Below are 14,316 nucleotides of genomic sequence, written 5' to 3' on the forward strand. Positions count from 1 at the left end.
GGAGCGACCGCCCCCAAAAAAAAAAACTCCAAAAAAAAAAAAAAAAAAAAAAAAAAAAAAGAAGAAGCTTTCAGGTGATAGAAAATCATTCTGAAAAATTATATATAAACAAAAAGTAGAAGGAACAAGAAGTAGATTGGCATAAGGCTTCTTGTCTGCAACTCTGGAGGTTGAAGACACCAAGACAGTATCTTTAAAATGTTGAGGGGAAAATGACTTTGAACCATAAAGTCTATACGGAGATAAACTTACAACCAAGTTTAAAAGCATTGGAGCCATTTTGAACACACAAAGACTCAAAAGTTTTGCAAGAAACACATTACCTCTAAAATAATTACATCACTCGTAAATGTACTAGAACAAAACAATGACATAAAGTACTTCAAAGATCCAGCCACAGTGACACACAGGCAGTGCCACCAATTAAAAGGCTAGAAGCCACATCAGAGACCTGGGTTCAGTTCCTGGGTCAACCTGAACATTCCAGGCATGGTTGTGTGTGCCTGTAATCCTAGTTAATTGAAGGCTGGGGCAGGAGGATTATGACACAGTAAGACCCTGTCAAAAATACCTGTCTGTCTCTCTCCTTGTTTCTCTCATAAGAGAAAAATAATCTATAAATCTTATACTTAAGAATAAAATTAATATGTAAAATTTCTTACAGTCAGTAAACTTATTGTTTAATAAGAAAATATTGAAGAGTGGAGGAATATGCCTCTTTGGAATGAGGGTTATTTTGAGCTAAAGGTGCTTGAAAAACAGCACATACAAAAAGGATATTCTTATCTCCCTTTTTCTCCCTGGGAACAGGAAATAAAAAGATGCCATCCCTGTACCTGGAGGAAAGAAACATTCTTTGCCAGGGAGGGGTAGCCAAGAGAATTCTGTACAGACTTTGCCAAAATAATCCTTATCTTCTTTTAGCCTCCCACGTAGTTTACTTTTCCACATCTGTCTCTCTTTGTTAAACCTCGTGTGAAACCATTTAGGTTGAACACTTCCTTCAGCCTTCATTTCCGACTTAGAGGGAATCTCATGGCATGTAAAATTGGCATAAATGTGTATGCTTTTCTCCTGTTAACTTTCAGCCCAGCCAAAGATTGTAAGAGGGTAGAGGTAAAATTTTACCTCCCAAGTAATATAAAGATGGATTAATTCCAGATGTGGACAGAAATCACATCTAACCATAGGAGCTAAAATTTTAAGTTAGCCAGGCCAGCAGGTGGCATGGTGGTAAAGGGGCTGGATGCCACATGGCTGATTGTGTGGTTTGAGTCCTAGACCCAGTAGCTTGAAAAACATACCAGGCACATGTGTGTGTGCCCCAGATCCCAAGAGGAGAATGGAAGAGAAGGGACTGTGACATGGTCATCCTCCTTGGGAAGTGCTTTCTTACTTTCTCTCTCTTCTGTATCTCTCCAGCAAACACAAGCACCCTATGGCAAAAATCTAAAAAATAATAACAATAACTTAAGTTAACCATCTAAATAATTGAAATAGAATACATAACTTTGCCAACACTTGAAGGAAAACTAATGGAACAGAGACAACTTGATCAATCTAACAAAAGGAAAAGAAAAAAAATAAAAAACAGAAAAAAGAAATATCAAAAAAGCAACCTTTGGGATCAGCAGATGATACAGTGGTTACATTGCTGGACTCCCACATGGCTGACCATAGTTTGAGTTCTAGACCTGCTGGCTTGAAACTCACACCAGGAGCATGTGCGTACATGCCCAAGATCCCAGGAAGAAAATGGAGAAGAAGGGATTGTGGCATGGTCATTCCACTGGGGGGGGGGGGGGGATTTTCTTTCCATCTCACTGTGTCTGTTTCTCTTTCTCTCTCTCTCCCCCCCCCCCCCTCCCTCCCTTTCTCAGATAAGCATATGTCCCCTAAGGCAAAAAAAAAAAAAAAACACCTCTGAAGAAAAAATAACTTTAATGGAAAACCTGTATCAAGATGACAAGAATATATTTAAACATACTACTAATAATGAATGTGAATGAATTAAGTTTCCTTCCTTAAAATCTAGTACTGATTCGGATTTAAAACAACAGTTAGGAACCAGAAGATGTCATAATGGTTACATTGCGGGATTCCCACATAGTTGACTGTAGTTCAAGTCCTAGACCTGGCAGCTTAAAACTCACACTAGGGGGGCCAACAGGTGGCACAGTGGTCGGGACACTGGATTCCTGCATGGCCGACTGCAGTTCAAGTCCTGGACCTGGAGGCTTATCTTCTCACTTTCCCTCTCTCTCTCTCTCTGTATGTCTCTCTCTGATCAAATTTTTAAAAAATAATAAATAAAATTAAATAATTCTTTTTTAAAAAGAAAGAAAAACTCATGCTAGGCACGTATGTGTGTGAGCCCAAGATCTTGAGAGGAGAATGGAGAAGTGATTGAGGCATGGCCATCACCTCTGGGGGGTAATTTCTTGCTTTCTGTCTCTCTGTCTCTCCAGCAAGCACACGAGCCCTATAACAAAAATTTCTCTCTAAAAAATATATATACATACAGTTATATACTGTTCAAAAAATAAACACCTGAGACATTAAAGGAAATGAATGCTATTTCTAATGATAAAAATTTATCAAGACATGAAAAATTAAGAACCTTTATTCATTTAGTATAGAACTTCAAAATTCAAAAAGAAATGTGGTATTATCTGTTGAAGATATTTTATAGTTTTATCAACTGGACTAGGGAGAAATGTTCACATACAGAGATGGTCACTTTGTAAGCTAAACAATGTGACTGAGTGTATAAAAGAAAATGAAATTTTAAAAAAATTCAAAAAGCAGATGTTAGAATTACAAGAAAAAATTAAAATGGATAAATCTATAATGATGGTGGAAAATTGTAATACGCACTTCATTTCAGAAATTGATAGACGAAAAATTTTTTACGTTAGCAAGTGTATTTGAGTAATATTCTTCACCACCTTGAACTAGTAAAGAACTTTGTAAAGATCACAATGACCCCCATCACACAGAATTCAACTTTTTTTTTTTTTTTTAGAGGTTTTCACTATAGGGCGCGTGCGCTTGCCAGACAGACAGAGAGAGACATAGAGACAGAAAGCGAGAAATCACCCCCCAGGGGGGATGGTCACGCCGCAATCCCTTCTCCTCCATTCTCCTCTCGGGATCTCGGGCACGCACGCACACGCGCCCGGCGTGAGTTTCAAGCCACCGGGTCCGGGACGCGAACCACGGTCGACCACGTGGGAATCCAGTGACATAGCCATTACACTAACAGCTGGTTCCCAGAATTCAACTATTTTTCATTTTAATTCCATCTCTCAGCAGTAACTGACACTTATGACCACCCCTTCTCCTGAAGCACTCTCTTCACTGGGTTCTTGAGGTTCCAGGGTCTCAGGACTTTCAGATCCAGTATATCAAATCTGCTTTGCTGGCTCCTTTTTCCATTCCTGACTTTACAAGATTGACGTAGCCCAGGACTCAATCTTATCTCTCTCTCTCCTCTTCTTTCTCTACGATTTCACCAGTCCCCAGTCTTTATGTGCCACCCCTCCTGAGATGACTCTCAGATTTATTGTTCTGAACTCTCCCCTGAGCTCCAGATTCCTTTATCCAACTCCACCTGACCATCTAATAGACATCTCTAATTTAACATATCTCAAATTAAACTCAAATTTTTCTACATACATCCTGAAGTTTTTGTTGTTATCTCAGATTCTCTTTTGATTGTGTTAAAATATATATATAACAGAATAATTGCCACTGTAACTATTCAATATGGTGAAGTGTATACAAGTCCACGGTACTTAGTGCTTCCTAATGTTGTGTAAACATCTCCACCATCTAGCTCAAGAGCTTTTTCATCAACCCAAATGGAAACCCTGTGTTTATTAAGCAGTCACCCCATTTTCCTCTTTCCACCCCAAGTCCCTGGCAACCTTTAATCTGCTTTCTATCTCTATGGGTTTGTCTATTCTGAATATTTTTTATAAATGGAATCATCCAATAAGTGATAATTAGTATCTGTTTTCATTCACTTAGTGTATTTTCAAAGTTCATTCATACTAGAGCAGGTATACTATGCCATTCTTTTTCTTTTTTTTTTTTGATGAATTAAGCAAAAATTTTATTTCCAGGCTCTTTCAAGATTATTACAAAGTATCTTAAAAATGTCCCAAATTAAGTCAAAGGCATATCCTCAAAGTGAAATACTTGTGACATGAATAATTCTTTTAAGTTCCAATATTTTCACATTATTTTGTTTTAAACCACTTGCAATGTTTGGTAGGTCACATTTTAAACATTTTTAAAGACATGAAATAATGTGGTATTTCCTTTTAAAGTACAAGAGCAACTACAAAGTAAAGGAACTTAAGACAACAATAATTAAATCTGTTTCATATACAGGATGGGGCAACTCAAAACATAAAAATGATCTTTCTAAACAAATCTGCTAAGGCATAGCTCTCATCTTTAGTGTTAAAAATAAAACAACCTTCTCATTTAAAAAAAAAATCAAGACAGCATTTGATTAGTAAAGCCTATTCTTTCCCTCAGTTCTTATTTTCCGGTCTTTACTTAGAAAGTATAAATTCGTAAGAAAAGAACAAATCTTGTTATGCTATAAAAGTCTGTGTCTGGAACAAGAAATTACAAATATTCAATTTGTTTTAATAAACAAAAATGCCTTCCTTCCCGAAATGTAAACATCCAGTAAATAAAACACACATGGTATTCCAGGTATAGAAAAACACCAGCAATTCACTTACGAAAGAGGAGCATCCTGGTATATTTGGTAGTAAAGCATTTGTCCTAAATATAAAGCACTTTGCCAAATTATGGTTTAAAACTCTCCTCTTTCACCTAGTTTCCTTATTTGAGTAAAAACTCTTCAATTTCTATAAAATTTTGGCTAGAGGGCCAGGCTACAGGAAAGGTCTGAAATATCTAAAAGTCATTTGGCTAGAGAAAAGTATTTTCTTGACATGTGGAGGCAGTTGTTCATCTGTTTGTGCTTGAAGGCATTCCTCAGCAAACTTCTTCTCTAAAGTCTTCAGAGTAAAGCACAGGATCTGGGCTCCTGGAAGGGGTTGCTTCCAGCCGGAACACCAACCAGCAGCGCATCCTTGCGGGCATTCTGCATGCAGTACTGCTGAAGCTCTGTGGCGGCCTGAGAAACCTTGATCCTCTCCACGTCCGCCTCCAGCTTGAGCTGCTCCACCAGGCGCTGCAGGGTGCATATGGTGGCCCCAGAAAACATGGCGGTGGCTTGTCATTCTTTTTCATAGCTGAATAATATTTCATTTATGGACATACCACATTTTGTTTATCCATTCACCTATTGATGTACATTGGATTGTGTCCATCAATACACATCAAACATTTACTTCCATTGCCCTCAAATGTAACCCTCCTAGTCAATCCTATCTCAGTTGGTGGCATCACCACTACCTCAGGTATTTAGGCCCTTAACCTAGGAGTCATCTTCAATTTCTCTCTTCCCCTTGTCCCTGTCATCCAAATAACCAACAAGTCCTACTGTTGCATTATTCATATATGCCCCAATTTTGGTCACTTTTTACTACTTCCCCAGCTACCACTAATCCATGCTACTGTCATTCTGTCCACAACTAAAGGTATTTTTACTACCTTCTCTCTTCAGTTCATTTTCCCAGCAAGTAAAACCATCTTTTGTAAGTATAAATCAGATCATGTCACACAAAGGTGGAAGACCATCCCACTCCCCCACCTCTACCCCATTACACTGTAATAAAATCTAAACATCTTGCTATGACCAAAACAGCCAGCATGATGTGGCCCCTGCCTACTTCTCTAAGCATCTCTTCTACACCCTCCAGGCACACTGGCTTCCCTCTGACCCTCTCCCACGCACTCTCTGAGCTTCTGCCTATGAGGAACAGCCTCCCCTAAGACAGCATGGCTCCCTCTTTCTCAACTTGCAGACCACCTCTTCAAAGATACCATCCCTGACTCTCCTATCTGAAATGGGGCCCTTGCCCCATTCTCTTCCTGTCTCCTTAACCCACTAAGTGCTTTCCTCCTACAACTGAGAAGCATATGAAATATTATTTTTCTGTTTATTATTTGTCTTCCCCCACAAGAAGGTAAGCTCTAAGAAAGTAAGTATTTTGCCTTCAGCAAACCCCTAAGGCCTACACCAGCTGTATGTATGAGGCATTCAATAAATACTTTCTGCTTGAATAATGAATGCATTGCATTATGTATACACATAAAGAACTTTGTGCTCAATAAACAGAATATCCATTATTTTCAAACATCCTTAAACGTTTATGTAAACAAAATATAGAATATTCTTCAACTTAATTGGTCAGAGTATAAACAAGATAGTATAACCTTTCTGGATTCATAAATTGATAATAGCTATTCCATTTTTAATACAAATATCCTTTGAATCAGCATCATTGATTGAAAAGTCCTTCTTTTTTTCAATTGAATTTCATTGGTACCTTTGTGATACATTAAGTGACCCTTTATTTCAGATTTATTTCTGGACTGTATTCTATTCTGTTTATCTGTTGCCTATTAGATCACTTTCAACAATGTTATAGAGGTTCACAGGGATGTAAAAAAAGTTTATTTTCTACATTATTCTTTCTACTGTCCTATGTCCTAGAGCTGGTCACTCTACACAACTGTAGATTTAGTAAAGATTTAATGCTATGATAATATAGAAAATACTTTTGGTTTGAGTAGGGAGACTTTAAGCATATTTAGAAGAACAGCAGGTGGCATGGTGGTTAAGGCACTGGACTCCCACATGGCTGACCACAGTTTGAGTCCTGAGTCCTGAATCTGGTGGCTTTCTCTTTGGTCAAATTAAAAATAATAAATAAAATAATTCTAAAAAAAAAAAAAAAAAAAAAAAAAAGAACTGCCTAGACTGGCCCCATAGTGCAGTTGGTAAGCACTGTGCATTGGGAGCCAGATCCTATATGACCAACTATGGTTTGAATCCTAGCCCAAGTGACTTGACAACAAGTGTATGTGTGTGTATGTGTCCCAAATCCTGACAGAATGGAGAAATGGAGGAAAAGGGATTGCAGCATGGCAATACCCCATTGCGGATGTGCTTTCTCTCTCTCTCTCTGTCTTTCTATCTCTCTCTGGCAAGTACACCCTCTCATAATTTAAAAAAAAAGGAAAAGAACTTTCACTTTGCCTCTCATATTGTTATCAATTATTTCTCCCTCCTCCAAAAGTTACTGAAGAGCATTAAAATGATACATGTCCCAAAAACTTCCCCAAAAAATGCCATTTATGAATAGCATCAGGGTTAAAAATAAAGTATCTTGTAAAACCACAAAGTTATCACTGTGGTCCAATGGTGCTGAAGCAACTGGATATCTACGTGGAACTGTGAATTCAACAAGACTTTTTAACTCTTTGTTACTCTAAGGACTCAAGCAGACTAGACTTTTATTTTTCCTTTATGCAAGTTAGAAGAAGAGAAAGCCAAGGATCCTCTTCTGATTTGACTGGGCAACATGCTAATGTTGACATCACTCGAGAACATAGATATCCACCACATTACCACAGGGAAGCAATTCAGCAAGCAAGACCATCCATTAGAATAACATTTGCTGTGGGGCCAGCAGTTAGTGTAAAGGCTACGTCGCTGGACTCCCACGTAGTCGATTGCGGTTCGCGTCCCGGACTCGGTGGCTTAAAACTCACGCCGGGTGCATGTGCGTGCGTGCCCAAGATCCCGAGAGGAGAATGGAGGAGAAGGGATTGCAGCGTGGCCATCCCCCCTGGGGGGTGATTTCTCGCTTTCTGTCTCTCTGTCTCTCTCTGTCTGTCTGACAAGCGCACACGCCCTATAGCAAAAACCTCTCCAAAAAAAGATAAAAAAAAAAAGAATAACAATTGTTTTTCAAGGTTATATTCACGCAACATGGCAACAATTTCTAAAATCTCTAGCATCTACAAGACTCCTTTGTTTAAATAATAATTCAATAATAACTTTAAAGAGAACAGAACAACCTAGTAGATACTGTACTTCACAATGTACAGGAAACAAGATGGAAGTCCTTTTGAGAGTTTGTATTTAACACCTTACCTCATCAGATCCTTTGACCAAGTTTAAGGATGTGAAAGGATGTCTCTTTCTTTGTAGAAGCAGTGGAGAAAAAAAATACTTTTTTCATTTCTTCATTAGACATTTTTTAACTATGCAGTGCTATATTTTCAGAGTCATGTTCACTTTTGGCATTAATCAGAATTAAAACAACACAGACCTTTAAAACTCAATTATTTTTTTGAACAAGCAGTCGAGATTTTGTTTTATTTTCCTACTGGCTAGAAAGACAGCATTATGGCCAAAGATGGCAATGAGATTAAAAGAATTCTCTGTGTTTTTCAATATGCAAATATACTTTCCCCAGAGTTGCCCTGATACGGTCTCAAGAGTCCATGACAACTCCTTTTCTGAAGACATCCTTTCCTTAGTTGTATTCTTGAAGAGACTGGGCCATGAAGAGTTTGCCTAGGTTCTGGGCAGTGAGCCCCTTGATGCTCTGGCAGTGAGTGTTAATCTAGCCTGTGATGAGCAGCAACTCCATCCTGGCAGGGAGCTGGGGTGACTTGAAGATCTCGGTCAGGTCCTCCTCAGGGAGCAGAGGTTCTCCCTGACTCTGGCACTGCATATTCATTCTCCTGCTGACAACACTGCCGATACTGATGTTTCTGCTGCTGCTATTTACTAATATTCCTCATGTACATGTCATATTTAACTATATCCTAGCTCATTTTATCCACTCTGTCCATCAACAACTGCAGATTCTTCCCCAAATTTTGACTGCTGCTAGCAAGACTGAGCAATTCATATTTATCTGCTACAGCTGACTTCTAGAGCTCCCACATTAGGATGTTGATCAGATGTGAATTTTTAATTACAATCAGCACTTCTTCAAACTTGTATTCAAAGGTGATAGTTGCCTTTTTCAATGCTTCCAGGGAAAAATGCCTCTCTTTACAAACTTGCATTAGTTTAGGAGTCAGTCTGTATACTTTTATTGAGAGAGACTCTTGGGCAGATTTTACGGGATTGTATATGAGATCCACAGATTCTACAATGGCATGTTGGTAACTGAACTGGGAGTCCAGGAGTGCCCGGGTGACGGATGAGCCATAGTACGTGACTGATACCAGCCCACATGGAGATGATTAATGTTGCCGAGGCGAAGGCTCTGCATCATCTTCATCTGATATTGCACTTCATCAAAGTCAGCATCGTCCTCTGTATGTTGGGGGAATAGAAAGCAGTTGGTAATTTCAAGTTGATCTTCTACAACCAGACCCAAAAGTACTCCTTGAACAATGTCAGCTCCTTGTTCTTGACAATGTTTGATTCTCTTTAATACTGCCAGGCCATCTCTCTGCACTTGCTTCACCACCAGTGCCACCTTTGCCTTTGCCTTTCCCGGCCGCAGTGGTGGAGCCAGAAGTAGCAGTAGAGCCAGTGCCTTCCTTGTGGGATGCCGTATTCCAGATGGAGGCTCAATTTTATAAGTAGAAAATGGATTGTTAGGATTTGACTTGGTAGTAGTGAAATAGGAACACTATCTTCCACATTATAAAAGAACAACAGCCATACCAACACCAGACTTATTTGCAACACAATGCTATGGCCTCTGAAAGTGAGACAAGTGTTAAAACTTAAGGATTAATGTGATAGTATTAAGAAGTGGGATCTTTGGGGCCAGCAGATGGCATAATGGTTACATAGCTGGACTCCCACATAGTCAACCACAGTTCGAGTCCTGAATCTGGCAGTTTGAAACTTACTCTGGGCACATTTGTATGCATGCCTAAGATCTCAAGAGGAGAATTAAGAAGGGAGTACAGCATGGCCATCTCCCCGGGGAGGGGGGGTGATTTTTTGTTTTCTGTCTCTCTGTATCTCTCTGTCTCTCTGGCAAGCATATGCACTATATAGCAAAAATCTCTCTCTAAAACAATTTTAAAAAGAGGTGAGATCCTTAGGTGATTAGGCCATGAAGGTTCCTCCTTCACGAATAGAAGTAAGGCTTTTGTAAAAGAGAATCTTCATGCCCTGGAGTGATTCTATCCTGTGCAGCTATTCTCAGGAACAGTAGTCGTTTATTTCCATAGCCTTCTCTCCCACCTAAGTGCATGCCACCATCCCATGGAAGATGTGATGGAGATGATCACAAGGAACTTGAGGCTCCAGAACTATCTTTCAGTTGTGAACTAAAGGCCAACAAAGATTATCCTTTTAAGGTGAATAATGATGAAAATGAATACCAGTTATCTTTTTCTTTTTTTTGGAGAGTTGTTGCTTTTGTTTTGTTGTTTTGTTTTTGTTTTTTGCTATAGGGCACGTGAGTTCTCTGGAGAGATAGAGAGATGGAAAGAGAGAAAGTGAGAAATCATCCTCCCAGGGGGGATAGTCCTGCTGCAATTCCTTCTCCTACATTTTCCTCTCGGGATTTTGGGCACGCACGCACAGACGCCTGGCATGAGTTTCAAGTTGCCAGGTCTGGGATTTGAACTGTAGTCAGCCATGTGGGAGTCCAGTGCCTTAACCATCATACCATTACTGCCAGTTATCTTTAAGAAGGTCAGTTTAGGGGTTGTTGCAAAAGATGAATTACACATTGTTGAAGCAGAGGCAATGAAGTCCAGTTAAATACCACTGGCAACAATTGAAAATGTCTATACTGGGGCCAATAGGTGGCATGGGGGTAAAGAGGCTGGACTCCCATATAGCCAATCACAGTTCAAGTCCCATACTTGGTGGCTTGAAATTCACACAGGGCATGTGTGTATGCATGCCCAAAAATCCCAAGAAGAGAATGGAAGAAAAGGGTTTGCCGCATGGCCATCCTCTGGGGGATGAGGGTGGGGGGTGATTTCTCATTCTTCCTCTCTGTGTCTCTCTCCAACAAGTGCCTGCTAGGTGAACTCTACCCCTTACTTGGTTCTAAGTATGTGTAGACTGTTATGATAGGACGTAGTCGTAGTTGTGGTCAGACATGGAAATAGTGGGGAGACAAAAATACACATATGGAATAAATTCAGTGTTTTCATTTTTAAAAATTGTAACTCATTAATTTATAACTCTTAATTTTATTTATTATTATTATTGTTATTTTAATTTGTGTTCACCAGCAAGAGACAGAGAGAAAGAGAAAATGAAAGCAAGCTGCCAGGTCTGGGACTCAAACCTCAGTCAGTCATGTGACAGTACAGGGCCCCAACCACCTGCTGGTCTCAAACTCAGTATTTTAATTATAAATAAATAAATAAATAAATAGCTTCATGTAGCATCACTGGCTTTCTCTTCCACCTGTGCCATGTGAGGACACAGCACTCCTCCCCTGCAGAGAACACAGGCATAAAGGGACACCTTGTCAGTATACGGTAGCCCCTGAAAAAGTTAAAGCTGTCAGTGACTTGATCTCCAGAAGTGTGAGAAAATATATTTCTGCTCTTTATAAATTACCCAGTCTATAGTATGTTTTTTATAGCACCACAAACAGACTAAGACACTTGGGTACTAAAACACAATGAGGACATAGCTACCAAGTTATTTGGTAACATTTTTATAAGCTATAATATTGTACCCAGATAAACACAATTAACTGTGAAGATGAAATGAAGCCATTTTCAGATACTCAAGCACTTGAAACACAAGTTTACCGCCCACATGGTCATTTTTGGGAAGTTACTTAAAAATAGTCTGCAGCAAAACAAGGAGAGAACTGAGAAAGGGGAAGACCAGCAATCCAAGAAACAGTGAAACAAACCCACAAAAATCAAAAAAGGGAAGTTCCAATATGATTCACTGTGTAGCAAGATGAAAGAGCAACCAGTAGAGATTGGAGGAGAATGTGATGCCAGGAGAAAAGCATACGTGGAGAATGGTAATGTAATAGAATGTGTAATAATGAAATATCTGGGGAAAAGTGGAAAAAATTATAAAGACAAATGGCACAAGAGACCAAACAAACAAAAAAAAAGACAAATAAAAACATCAGAAAAAGATTTTTAAAAATTACATAATTTTTAAAAAGGAAATGAAAGCAGACTGTGCTCCTTGGTTTCAATATAAAGACCTGCCCTCTAGGAGTAAAAGGTTAGTGTTGGATTGAAGTGGCCCATCAAATTGAATAGATAAAGTCTGTGTTGATTATGGAAGGCTTTCTTTTCTTTTTTTTTTTTTTTCCCCAGAGATATTTTTGGTATAGAGCGTATGCTGACCAGAGAGCCAAAAGGCAGGAAATCAACACCCCATTCCCCCAACCCCCAGCCTTGCCAGGGAGACTGACCACGCCCCAATCTCTTCTCCATTCTCCTTGGAGGGATTTTGGACAAGCATGCACACGCATTCGGCATGAGTTTCAAGCCTCGGGGTCCAGGACTTGAACCACAGTTGGCCCTGTGGGATTCCAGCAATGTAACCATTACACTGTCTGCTGGTCCCATATGGGAAGACTTTCAAAACCAGGCTCAGAGATTTGTACCCGTGGTCTGATAAGCACCAGAGAACCATAACTGGCTCTTGAGGAAAAGAATAAGAAGCTAAAGGCAGCCTTTTAGTAATGTTAGTGTGGCAGTAGGAAAAGCAGAAAACCAAACAGAATGTTTGTTGTAATTTTCCAGGTATAAGGTAGAGGAACAAACTCACTATGGGGAAGCAGAGAAGAGACACACCACGAAGGCATTTCAAAGGAGGATTCCACAGGTCTCACGTAACAGAACTGGGTAAAGAGGAGGAGATGGCGCCGAGGTTTTCTGGTTTGTGAGCTGAAAAAATGCGAAGGCTCTTCTCTGATATTGCTGTTTTATTATTTCACACACACTTCTCCTCATCATCAATTCCTTCTTTTCTTCTCTTCCCACCCCCAACCCAAGTTGTTAAGCTCCTTGATGGCAGAGACTATAAAGCCTGTGTTTGCTCCCTCGGCACCTGCGCCCTGCGACGGTAGACACTCGCTAATACGCATGTGTGGTGGTGGCAATGATGCTAACGAGGAGGATGGTGCGCCAAGGCTTTAAATATGGACAAGTTGGGAAAGACGTGATTTGGGGCATAAAATGTTGATGGACCCAGCCTCTGGCCTACCAGACTGTGGAGGTGGAACCACACGCCAACCACAGTTTGAGTCCCCAGCCTTATAGGGGCCTGAAAATACACTGGATGCGCCTGTATGCACAGGATCCTGGCATGCTAGAGGCCTAGAGGAAGGGGTTGTGACATGACCAAGCCTTGTCGAGGGTGCTTCTCTCTCCTTCATTATATCAAGTGTGCATTTGTCCTCTATTGTGAATAAGGGGGGAAAAATCTAAGTAAATAAATCATGATGAAGGAAATAAAGCTTAGTGAGGTCAGCTCCTATTGGGAGTTGGGAGAATATACTTTTTGAAAAAGTGCTGTTTCTTCTTCTGTAGTGAGATCCCTTACTTTAATTCTTCTTTATTTAACAGTCTTTTTTTAACTTTATCTATACCTATGTAGAACTAAAATTAAGCAATAGTGGGAGATCTGGCTGCAGTCAAGGAAACTCACTTCCAAATTCTTCTTTCAAAAACTTTTTTGACTAAAAACAAACCAACTCAACTTTAGGAAGCAGAACTATTTAAAAATCATCTGGCCTGAGCCAGCCAGTAGCATGGTAGTTAAGGTGGCTGGATCCTATATATCCAACAGCCCAGTTTGAGTCCCAGACTCAGAGGCTTGAAAAACACAGCAGGTACATGTATGTGCAGGCCCAAAATCCTGAGAAGAAAACAGAGAAGGTGGATTGTGACATGGCCATCCCCATGGAGGATGCTTTCTCCCCTTCTCCCTCTCTCCCTCTCTCTGTCTCTCTCTGGTGAACATACACGCCCTACAGCAAACATTAAAAAAAAATTATATATCGGGACCAGCGGTTAGCGTAATGGCTATGTTGCTGGACTCCCACGTAGTCGACCGCGGTTTGAGTCCCAGACCCAGTGGCTTAAACTCACACCAGGCACATGTGAATGTGTACCCAAGATCCCGAATTAGATATATAAAATATTTATATATAAATATAGAGATATATAAATATATTAGGGTTTATATATATACCTATACTTATATATATATATCTGGCCTAGGAGTATGGGCATTCTTGTTTTGTTCTTACTTCTGAAGACAAAAAAAAAGGTAAAATGTTATTTTCCAAAAAAAGCACTAGGTGGCACTTGTGATGTATTCAGCAGTTGATAAGGTTTGATACAAAAATGCAATAAATATTAAAACGGAAAAAATCATCATTACAGTAATGAAGA

The 14,316-nt window shown here is 39.7% G+C and overlaps 2 pseudogenes; both read right to left on the minus strand.

The window, feature by feature from the left end:
• Nucleotides 1-4,130: 4,130 nt before the first annotated feature.
• LOC114008247 (guanine nucleotide-binding protein G(I)/G(S)/G(O) subunit gamma-10 pseudogene) lies at nucleotides 4,131-5,356 on the minus strand (annotated as a pseudogene).
• A 2,508-nt stretch (nucleotides 5,357-7,864) lies between these two features.
• Nucleotides 7,865-10,653, minus strand: LOC102496548 (eukaryotic translation initiation factor 3 subunit H pseudogene; annotated as a pseudogene).
• Between the last annotated feature and the right edge of the window lie 3,663 nt (nucleotides 10,654-14,316).

The sequence above is a fragment of the Tupaia chinensis genome, unplaced genomic scaffold (assembly GCF_000334495.1).
Source record: "Tupaia chinensis unplaced genomic scaffold, TupChi_1.0 Scaffold000314_1, whole genome shotgun sequence".
NCBI lineage: Eukaryota > Metazoa > Chordata > Mammalia > Scandentia > Tupaiidae > Tupaia > Tupaia belangeri.